Genomic DNA, 10,971 nt, shown 5'->3' with positions numbered 1-10,971 from the left:
ACGGTTTTTTTTCCTGGGTAAGTTTCAAACGAAAGCGTGGACTTTCCAATTGGACCGAGATTTATTTGTATATTGGACAGTTATTAGTATTTGGGCTGTGACTTTGGGATTGTGTTTTATTTTGGCCCGATAAGTTCAATGAAGAGATGGTGTTATCAAACTTTAAGTGTTACGATTATTATGTAGGATAAATGATGATGAATATGATGATTTCATGATGGAATAAGTAAATAGGTATGATAATGACGATGGCAATGATACGTGATGATTTAGAACGATGACGAGGTTGATGATATATATATATATATATATATATATATATATATATATATATATATATATATATATATATATATATATATATATATATATATATATATATATATAAGGATGGCGGTAATGATGAAAATAAAAGTGATGAAACCATGATTAGGATGATAGACATAATTATGAAATAATAATGAGATATGAGATTATGATCATAATTTTATGGGTTTGAGAAGAATGGTGATCGATGAGTTTGATGAGTGATGATGTATTTTCGATAAACAATGAGGATGAACAAGTTATGATATGATAAGCATGATAATATTGACGAAGTTATAATTTATGAAAATGTTTATGATTATGAAACGATTATGATTATGATATCGTTATAGAATTATGATGATACATGGTGAGATGTTTAGATGATGAAGAGGTTATGAGAAAATAATGGATACGATAGCGGAATAGGTGAGCGCGTTGGGTTAGCGGGACGTCGCGGGTTCGAACCCGAACTTGGGCATATTTTTAGGATTACTTCCTTGAGGTAATTTACTGATTTCTCACTTCTATTATTATTATAATTAAATTATTATTATTTTTTTTATGTAAGTAGTATTATTTTTATTATAAATATTACTAAAAGTATCATTATTTTTAAAATTATCATTTTATTATTAACAATTTTCATTATTAGAATTACCATGATTTTTATCATAACTAGTATTATTTTATTATTATGATTTGTATTATTAATACATCTAATAAAGATTTTCTATATAAAAATATATTTATGACAAAGAACATAACTACATTAATATCAATATTATGTAACATATTAAATAATATTTTAATGAATAATTACTAAATTAAAATTTAATATGATAAGTATTAGTTATATAAATTGTATAGATTAAATATAAATTTATCTATATAACGTATAAAATAACAAGTATATAATTAATAATAATATATATAAACTTGTTCGATTACTATTTGGTGTTAATAGATATACAAATGATATAGGTTCGTGAATCCGAGGCCAACCTTACACTTGTTCAATGATGTTATATGTATTTTTACTACAAAATACAGTATGGTGAGTTTCGTTATTCCTTTTTTAAATGCTTTTGCAATATATATTTTTGGGATTGAGAATGCATGCGTTTTTATAAATGTTTACGAAATAGACACACGTACTTAAAAGTATATTTACGTTGAGTTGTACCACTGGCATACTTCCCTGTAGCTTGGTAACTACTATTTACATGGGTATTGTAAACGCGAATCCTGTTGATAGATCTATCGGGCCTGACAACCCCAACCGGACTGGACGACCAGTATTCAACGGTTGCACAGTACTTCGTTTTGGTGACTACACTTGGTACGGTGTAGTGAGATTTCATAATAAAGGGAATATGCGACGTTGATTAAATGTTAAGTATGGTTACCAAGTGCTCAACCACTTAGAATGCTTTACATACACTTGCGAGTGTATTATGTTTATGATTATGAAATCTTGTGGTCTATTAACATATTGAAATGATTGTTATGATAAACCTATGAACTCACCAACCTTTTGGTTGACACTTTAAAGCATGTTTATTCTCAGGTACGAATTAAGTCTTCCGCTGTGCATTTGCTCAATATAAGGACATTACTTGGAGCTGATCATCGCAATGGGACCAAATGTTGATGACTTCGTCCAGGTGGATTAGGACGGGTCCTTTCAGTTGGTATCAGAGCGGTGGTTTTAGCGAACCAGGTCTTGCATTAGTGTGTCTAACTGGTAGTTGTTTTGATGCATTAGTGAGTCTGGACTTCGACCTAGTAGTTGTTTGGATATATTAATGAGTCTGGACTTGAACCTGGTCCGCATGTCAAAAGTTTTGCTTATCATTCTTTGTCGAAAAATATATACCTATCATTGTCAGTCTCGACACTTCTTTTTGCAATTACTGCATTGATAGTGTATAGACAAAGTCATATCTTAGCATATCTGCTAATCCATATCTTAGCGTATCTATTATTTTAGACTTTATCTGACACGTTTCCTTAGTTCCCTCCGTAATATATGGGATCTTCTGTACTATATTTAGGTATTCTATACAATTAGAATATCATCCGATATCCAAATATCTAACCGTACAAGACGGAACTCGCAACTAGTTCAAATTCCTTAAATTCCGACAGCTATTCCGATATGGATTTCGAATCAAGCTCTGAAGACAGTGTAACCAGAATGGATCAACCAATTAGTCATCACCAATTCTGTATGAATTGGGGATGGGTTCGTAGCCTACTTAATCATTGGAGGCAAGAAGAAGGTGATCCCTTCCACCAACCGAATTCACCTCTGGGTGAAGAACCTGAAGCACTTACCGGCGAACCTGTCCGAAACACCATTTTCTCTCTCATTTCCCGAGTATCTCGTCACGATCATATACTATACCAAATTCTAGATCTTATTTATCCACTTGTCCGAACCGACAGTCACCCCGGTGTAATAGAAGAAGTCAACGAGCTTCGCGCTCGGGTAGTGGCTTTAGAGAATATGGTGCGAAGGTTACAAACACCAGCAGCAGCACCAGCAGCATAATCAGCACCACCATCATCAACATCAACAGTACCCTTATCACCCCCAAACCACAACCGCGCCGTAAAACTCAACATCACAATCTGTATCTTGGATATCGACATCACGCGCCTCAATATCACCATTTATACTTCGAGTATGATCTTCGTTCTACATATTGTTCTACATCGATTATCTTTGTTCTTCATGGCGATTATGTAATCTCTAATGTTTTAGAGATTATGTACTATAATTTTAGCCGTAAAGCAAATGAGATTAATATCATATTAACTCATTAGATCCATGATTACATCCGAAGAAAATATATATGCAAGTATATTTTCATAAAGATTGTAATTAAAAATTCTTTCGTATAAACTATTAATGATGAAAATATTTTAACGGGTAGGTAGTACCCGAGGAATATTTAAATTTCACATTAATAAGTTACACTGTACATTCTTCAAATCTGATTCAACGATTATTTACTATCCTACTTACAACCACCGATATACGTATCCGTTCACCACAAAATAACCATTTTTATTCAAATTTCATATTTGGAATTTTGATCTATCAGTATCCAACAAGTGGCATAATGAAGAAAACATTGGACATGATAAAAATTGTTAGAAACAAACAAATTAATTATGAGAAATTTTGTTAGGAATCCACGCTAACTGTTCCTAGCTAACTGGTTACATTTTATTTATTGCAATTTAATTATCGCAATTTATATTCTCGCAATTTTATTTATCGTCATTTAATTTCCGTTATTTATTTTATATACTTTAAATAACGGGACACGTATACAAGGTTTCAACCTATCATATCGATCCATCTATATATATATTTCAGAACAACCATAGACACTCTATATGTGAATGTTGGAGTTAGCTATACAAGGTTGAGGTTGATTCCAAAATATAGATATAGTTTGAGTTGTGATTAATACTGAGACCGGTACACGGGTCACGATACGTATTAATTAATTCAAATGTTATATATTAAACTATATATCAACTATTGGACTATTGGACTGCTAACTTTGGACAATTAAAATGAATTAAAATATTGATTATAACATATGAAACTAAATATTTCTTCAAGCTTGCCACTTGATTTTATCTTAAACCTCAATGTATCTTGACGATTCCAATCTGCATTCAAACCTTTCATGATTCTTGAAAACACCTCGATCGAGAGGATGAACCAACCGCACTTCATCTACGGAAGAAAAGATTGATGCATATAGTTATGCATCTGAAAAACTCTCGGAAACTGAGTAAACGTTTAACACGTAGCTGTGCTAATTCCTTTAGTGTTATTATTACCCAAAATAATTTGGTAATACCTTTCGAAGTAGCAAATTTTGTCACAGCTCCAGCAAGTCAACTCCGACTTTTCATCCGAAACAACCTTATTATAACCTTGATATATATGCATACGCTTTATTATACCGGGGAACCTTTTATATTCCACCATATTACCATCAGCGTTTAATCATCTAAAAACACAATTCTCCTGAAATCACCTCAGTTTGATAACCGATTACCCAGATCCGTTAACTTTGAAAATGCTGACAAAGCAGCATATCGTAGATGATCTTAATGGTCAAAAGTGGATGATAAAGTGATGATGTAGCGTGAGGGTACGAAATAGTATTATTTTTAATACAAAATACTACAAAATATGACACAAGTTTTATTATTTTACGGATGGGATATACCTAAACCTTGCTACAACACTATAGGCAGTGTACCTAATCGTAGAGTAGTGTAGTTTTTAGTAAGTCCGGTTCGTTCCACAGGGAGCTGGTGATACTTACTATATTTTTAACTATATTTATATAAAATATATATAATTATATAAGTAGTAATATTATTATAAAAGGGGGGTTTTACCGTTTAATGACCGGTTTGTCGATTCTATATTTTAAGCGTAAAGATAAATGACGATAATTAAAGTGCGTAAAATAATGACAATAAATAAAATGACAGTAAATAAAATTGCGAGTAATAAAATGACAGTAAATAAAGATACGATGAGAAATATAATAAAAGAATTATGCTTATTTAAACTTCCGTAATCAAGATGTTTGACGTGTTGATTTTAATTTATTACCATGGGTTAATTGTCCTTTGTCCTGGTTTATTTGATACGTCTATCTGGTTTTTGTCCATAATAGTCCATCGGTCATAAAAATAAAGTGCGAGTATCCTCGTCAAATTACCCTTATACCCGAAGTCAAATATTCCAACTGATTAAGGATTTAAACTGTGACGCAGTTATCACTTCTGTCAACAATTACACCAGTTATCACTGTATGTAATCCACCCCTGTTTTAATTAGTTTATGAATATTAATTCATCCACTTGATCAGAATGAATAATCAATTACCCAACCCAATTGATTAATTAAATGATTATAACAGATTCCATATGAACATCACTAAATAGGACAACCATAATCATTATTAATTATTAGGTTAATTAATTTGAAGATAGGTTCGACAGACTCCAATGAGTTGTCACTCAATTAGACAATACCCCCCATCTATTAATAGTCAATAGTTCAATTTCCACAAGTGTCGGTCTTTTGCCCAAACCTTAATTATGGTCCAAAGTTCAATAACCCCTTCTTAATATTTTAGCCCAACATCACGATTACTTCGGCTCAAATAAGCATAATAATAACTTAGTTACGATACATTAATGTAAAAAGGTTGAACATAACTTACAATGATTAAAAATAGCGTAGCGTTACACGGACAGAATTTCGACTTACACACTCAAACGATCTCTATCATAAATCTTATTATTATCATAATTTAAAATTAAAATTAAGATTATTGTTATATCTTATTAAGTTAACATTATGATAGAGATATAGAATATAGATATTGATAATTGATATTGATAAATAAGAAAAAGATAGAAAAAGGTGTGTTTTTACATTACGATTACAAAGCCTTTTATAGGCGAATTTAGAAATTGAATTTTCACTTATGACCCCTGAACTATGCTCAATTAACAACTTTTTATTATTTAATATTATTCTTATTATGAATTATTTAAATATTATATTTTATTCTTGTGCATAGTTGACTCGTAATTTTTACACCGTTGCATCGAGCGTTGAGAGTTGACTCATGTCCCGGTTCCGGATTTTCGAACGTCCTTGCGTACTATTTTATATCGTGTACTTTGCGTTTTGTAACTTGTACTCTTGTCATTTTTAGACGTTCTTCATCAATAATTTGAACCTTTTTAATTGTATCTTGTACTTTTGAGCTTTTTGGACCTTTTTGTCTTCAATTTGTCGAATCTGCCTTTTGTCTTCGCACTTATTTAATATAAACGAATATCACTTGAAAATGGAACAATTGCAACTAAAATCTTGTCTTTCTTGGGGGATAATGCTATGAAATATATGTTCCTTTTTAGCCTTATCAATATCCCCACACTTGAGCGTTGCTTGTCCTCAAGCAATATAGTCTTGAAATACTAGAATCACTTCTTTATTCTTCACACTTTGTACATCAGTGATTTTGATATGGCGGTATAAACAATGGTAGTAACGATATGGTTTACAGTCCCACATGACTATAAAAATTTAGATCCATTAAGGAAATTGGATCTTTATGAAAACATTTGATCTTTTGAAAATTCATTCTAGCTTTTACCCTAGATAAGTTTTCTGATTTGTTCCATCATCGGTGTTGCAAAATATATTTGTGGATCAATATTTTGGCTAAAACTTTTAGGTTCGTGTAATCCACTGCTATCCCGGTATCGGAAAGCACACATCCAGTTTACTTGTTCCGTATATTACCTTTCGGCAAACTACCGTCCGGTTGTAAAGGAAAGCGATGAACAAGAAACTGTTAAGGCAATGTCCCGTGACATGCATTTGATTATGGTCTAAAAACGTGTCGGATGCTAGTACTATCCTTGGTAGGAGCAATAGTAAAGATCATCCTATAATTTTTCGGTCTGGCACAAGGTCCTGTCTCCGACCATGCTATGCAACCACCGTTCTTACGGTTGACACCCGATTTTGTTCAGGTGACCTAATGAATTCCAGGTGAATTCCTAGGATTTTACGTTCAATGGTAATGAACGCATTGAAAATGGATTTTCAGAAAACAAATCGGTTTGCAATTTTGATCAAAATATTTTCTCGTTCAAGCTCGAGTTTAGATATCATCGAATTCCATGAGTTTGAATTCTCAATCTTTAAGGTCAATCTCTAGGATTGAGTATTATCAGTCTTAAAAGCTGATTTTTAATCTTTAAGGAGATTATCCTTTTCTGGGGATCTGATTCATTAGTCTTATCAAGCTAATTTGCACGGTGCCTCCCCATTGTACGAGATAAATCCTTCTCATGGTTAGGATAAATCTGACCACTTGGCGACCCTGTTTGATGCTGAGGTCCGTGGATTTCCTGCTGATTTTAGAGATGACTTTTCTAGATTTTTCGTCAACCTACAGCTGGTCTGGACGACAACTTCATGACCTAAATCAAGAAGCGCGTGTCTTTTTCGGAAGACTTTACTTCCTTTTAATGATGGAATTGATTCATCGTGTAGATCCATCTTTCTTTCAAATGTATTACAGTAAACCGGGTAAAACTGATTAGTATCGTCCAAAGCAAAAGTACCTGCAATAATCTTGTACAAAAATATGTGATATATGTTTTAAATTGAATAACTTGGTACATTCTTCCCACACTTAGTTTCTTTCTTTGCCTTTTTATTTTCTTTTATTTCATTTTAAATGAATTCAAGCGTTTTAGGGTGTTTCTCAATTTATGTCCTTTTCGAGGTAACGATAATTTCGGTATTATCACCTAGTTTTCATCGTTCATAAATATGTATAAACATGATTTTGAGTTCATTTAGTTGAAAATTTTTCAAATTTTCACAAAATTTGGCAAATAAACCAAGTATAAACCTGAGAGAATTTATAACCCTTCCCCACACTTAAGATCATGCAATGCCCTCATTTGCATGAAATCAGACTATAATTTAAATTCATGAGGGTGATTAGCGTAGAAAAGTGATTAAAAATACCGAGTTTGTAAGCATATTATTTTACATCACATTTGATATTTTGCTTCTTGTCGTCAAAATCAGTAGCTATTGCTGAACTTAATGTTAGTCTTTGAAAGTGCGTTGTTCTACCCTGTTTTGTACATAATATAAAATACAAACATATATATACATATTTTTGAGTTGGGTATATTACCCCACGTTCAAAAATTTATAAAGTCTAATATCTTTTTGGCATACTTTAGATCAATAAAATTAAAAATAATGATAACAAAATTTGTCGCCCCGCCCTCGGGTAAAGTAATTTCGGCTTAATGACCTAGTCTTCAACTCACGACGAATTTTAGAAATCATTTTTTCAACTTAATGAATTAAAGTAAATTTTGTTTTTAAATATCACACAAAACTTAAAAGCATATTAATTTCATATAAAACCTAAAAAAAACAAAAATTCAGAATGGGGGGAGAAAACTAGTTCTTTAGTGTCTGCTAGCGGAAAAGACCAATCGGATTCCATTCTCGGAACTACACGAGAACAGAACAACTAACTCTAGATAACATTTTCTTAGAACATTTGAATCTCCCCACACTTAGGTAGCTGTGGTGTCGAAATTGTGATTAACTTCATCGTCAATTTCTTTTGGTCCATAATCAACTTGCCTATCTGTGACTTTTTCTTTAAGCCAGTGCCCGGCTTCTTCCGTAATATCCCAAAATTCAACTAGTTTCGCCTTTTCTTTAGGCGACAGATTGGATACTAACCGGTTACATAACTTAAAGTTCCCCTTACTTCTAGCATCGATAGCCCGTTTAAAAAGTTTCTTCATTGAACTGTTAATAACGGGGTCATTTAATTTCGTATCAACAACGGGGTTCTTTATTATCAAGTCATCATTAGGTTTTACTTCATTTTCCCCACACTTAGGCATTTTATTATTGCTAAGCACTACCGTTGGAGTTGGTAAAACAACATGGTTATTACCAATCGTTTTTACTGGTTCAACGGTTTTAGTTGGTGGAGATTTAGACTTTCGAATCATAAAGGTGATTGATTTGTTACCACTTTTAAGTGTCATTCTTCCATTTCCTACATCAAATAACGCCCCGGTGGACGCAAAGAATGGTCGACCTAAAATTAGAGGAACGTTTGGGTCCTCTTCTATGTCAATGACAATAAATTCGACTAGAAAGGTTAAATTGCCTACTTGAACGGGTAGGTTGTCAGCAATTCCAACTGGGTGCTTAATGGTTTGATCAAAGAGTCGAACACTCATATCCGTTGGACTTAACTTACCTACACCTAATCTCTTATATAAGGAAAGAGGCATAACACTTACACTTGCACCTAAATCTGCTAGTGCATCATACATGACACAATCACTAAGTAGACAAGGAACAATAAATTCACCCGGATCACCTACCCTAGGTGGAGGTTTTGGTGGAACTGTATTCACCGGGTTTATATTTACGGCTTTTGTTTCTTGCACTTTCTTATTCTTTTTCTTCTTCTTCTTTCCAGAGGTATCACAATCTTTATTACCTATCACTTGCTCATACTCAACTCCTTTTCTTGGAAACGGGATGGGTGGTTTGTATGGTGCCACCACTGGCTTTACATACTCGGGTGGTGGTGGTGGTGGTGTAACTTCTTCATTGTTACTCACATTTAAAACCTCCCCATCTTCTGATGCTGGTTTTTCAGAATTTGTTGAAACCATATTAACATTTTCATTCCGAGGATTTACTTCAGTATTACTCGGTAGCTTTCCTTGTTTCCTTTCACTCATCAATCTAACAAGAGTACCTACTTGTTTTTCTAGATTCAAAATAGAAGCTTGTTGAGTTCTAAATGACTGATCAAACCTCTCATTCGTTTGAGTTTGAGTTTCAATAAATTGTGTTTGAGATTCAACTAGCTTGAATACCACGTCTTCCATATTTGACTTTTTCTCTTCGGTTTGTTGTTGTGGTTTATATAAGCCAGGTCTTTGTTGATTGAAAGTGTTGTTTTGAGTTGGTTGGTTATTCGGACCTTGTTGGTTATACCAGTTATTTTCGGGTCCTTTTGGATTGTAAAGAATATTTTGATTTCGATTGAAGTTTAGCTTTGGCGGTTGATAATTATTTTGATAATTATTTCCAGGCCTTTGGTTCATATAGGAAACATTCTCTCGTTGTTCCAATGTTGGTTCAATGTGACAATCTTTCAATAAGTGTGGTCCACCGCATAGCTCACAACTGATTCGTATTGCGTGAATATCTTTATTCATCTTTTCCATTCGTCTTTCGAAAGCATCTATTTTTGCGGAAACGGAATCAAAGTCATGGCTATAATCAGCTCTAGCCGCTTTAGATGATCGAAAGATATCTTTTTCTTGGTGCCACTCATGCGAGTGGGAGGCTGTGTTATCAATAATTTTGTAAGCTTCAGTTGCGGTTTTCTTCATAATGGAACCACCAGCTGTTATGTCGATGTCTTTTCGTGTAGCAACATTGACACCTTGGTAGAATATTTGTACTATTTGATAAGTGTCTAAACCGTGTTGAGGACATCCTCTCAACATCCTTCCGAATCTTGTCCACGCCTCATATAATGTTTCATTTGGCTTTTGTGTGAACGTAACAATTTCTCCTTGAAGTCTCACGGCTTTAGATGCCGGAAAGAATCTTTGAAGAAATTTTTCAACTAAGATATCCCATGTGTCAATCGCCCCTTCAGGTAACGATTCTAACCAATCTTTGGCTTCTCCCTTTAAAGTCCAGGGAAACAACATGAGATAGATCTGCTCATCTTCCACTTCTCGGATTTTGAATAGTGTACAAATTCTTTTAAACGTACGAAGGTGTTCGTTAGGATCTTCATTCGGTGCACCACTGAATTGGCATTGGTTAGTTACCATGTGTAGAATTTGTCCTTTGATTTCATAATCTGGCGCATTAACTTATGGCTTAATAATGGCGTGACCTTGGCCCGTGCGTGTGGCTCTCATTCGATCTTCCATACTTAGAGGTTCCGTTACTTCCATAATTGAATTTGTTGAATACGAATCACTAGAGGATTCTGATTTAATGGTTTG

At 33.5% G+C, this 10,971-nt stretch overlaps 1 non-coding gene across 1 annotated transcript; it reads left to right on the top strand.

Annotated features, from left to right (window-relative positions):
* The first annotated feature begins 10,429 nt into the window (after positions 1 to 10,429).
* Positions 10,430 to 10,536, top strand: LOC139887299 (small nucleolar RNA R71). The gene has a single exon (XR_011773136.1). It is a non-coding gene; the product is annotated as a small nucleolar RNA R71 (small nucleolar RNA).
* The last annotated feature ends 435 nt before the right edge of the window (positions 10,537 to 10,971 follow it).

Source organism: Rutidosis leptorrhynchoides, chromosome 1, assembly GCF_046630445.1.
Source record: "Rutidosis leptorrhynchoides isolate AG116_Rl617_1_P2 chromosome 1, CSIRO_AGI_Rlap_v1, whole genome shotgun sequence".
Lineage (NCBI taxonomy): Eukaryota > Viridiplantae > Streptophyta > Magnoliopsida > Asterales > Asteraceae > Rutidosis > Rutidosis leptorrhynchoides.
The sequence above is the reverse complement of the archived record's forward strand: the minus strand, read 5'-3'. Positions and strand labels throughout refer to the sequence as shown.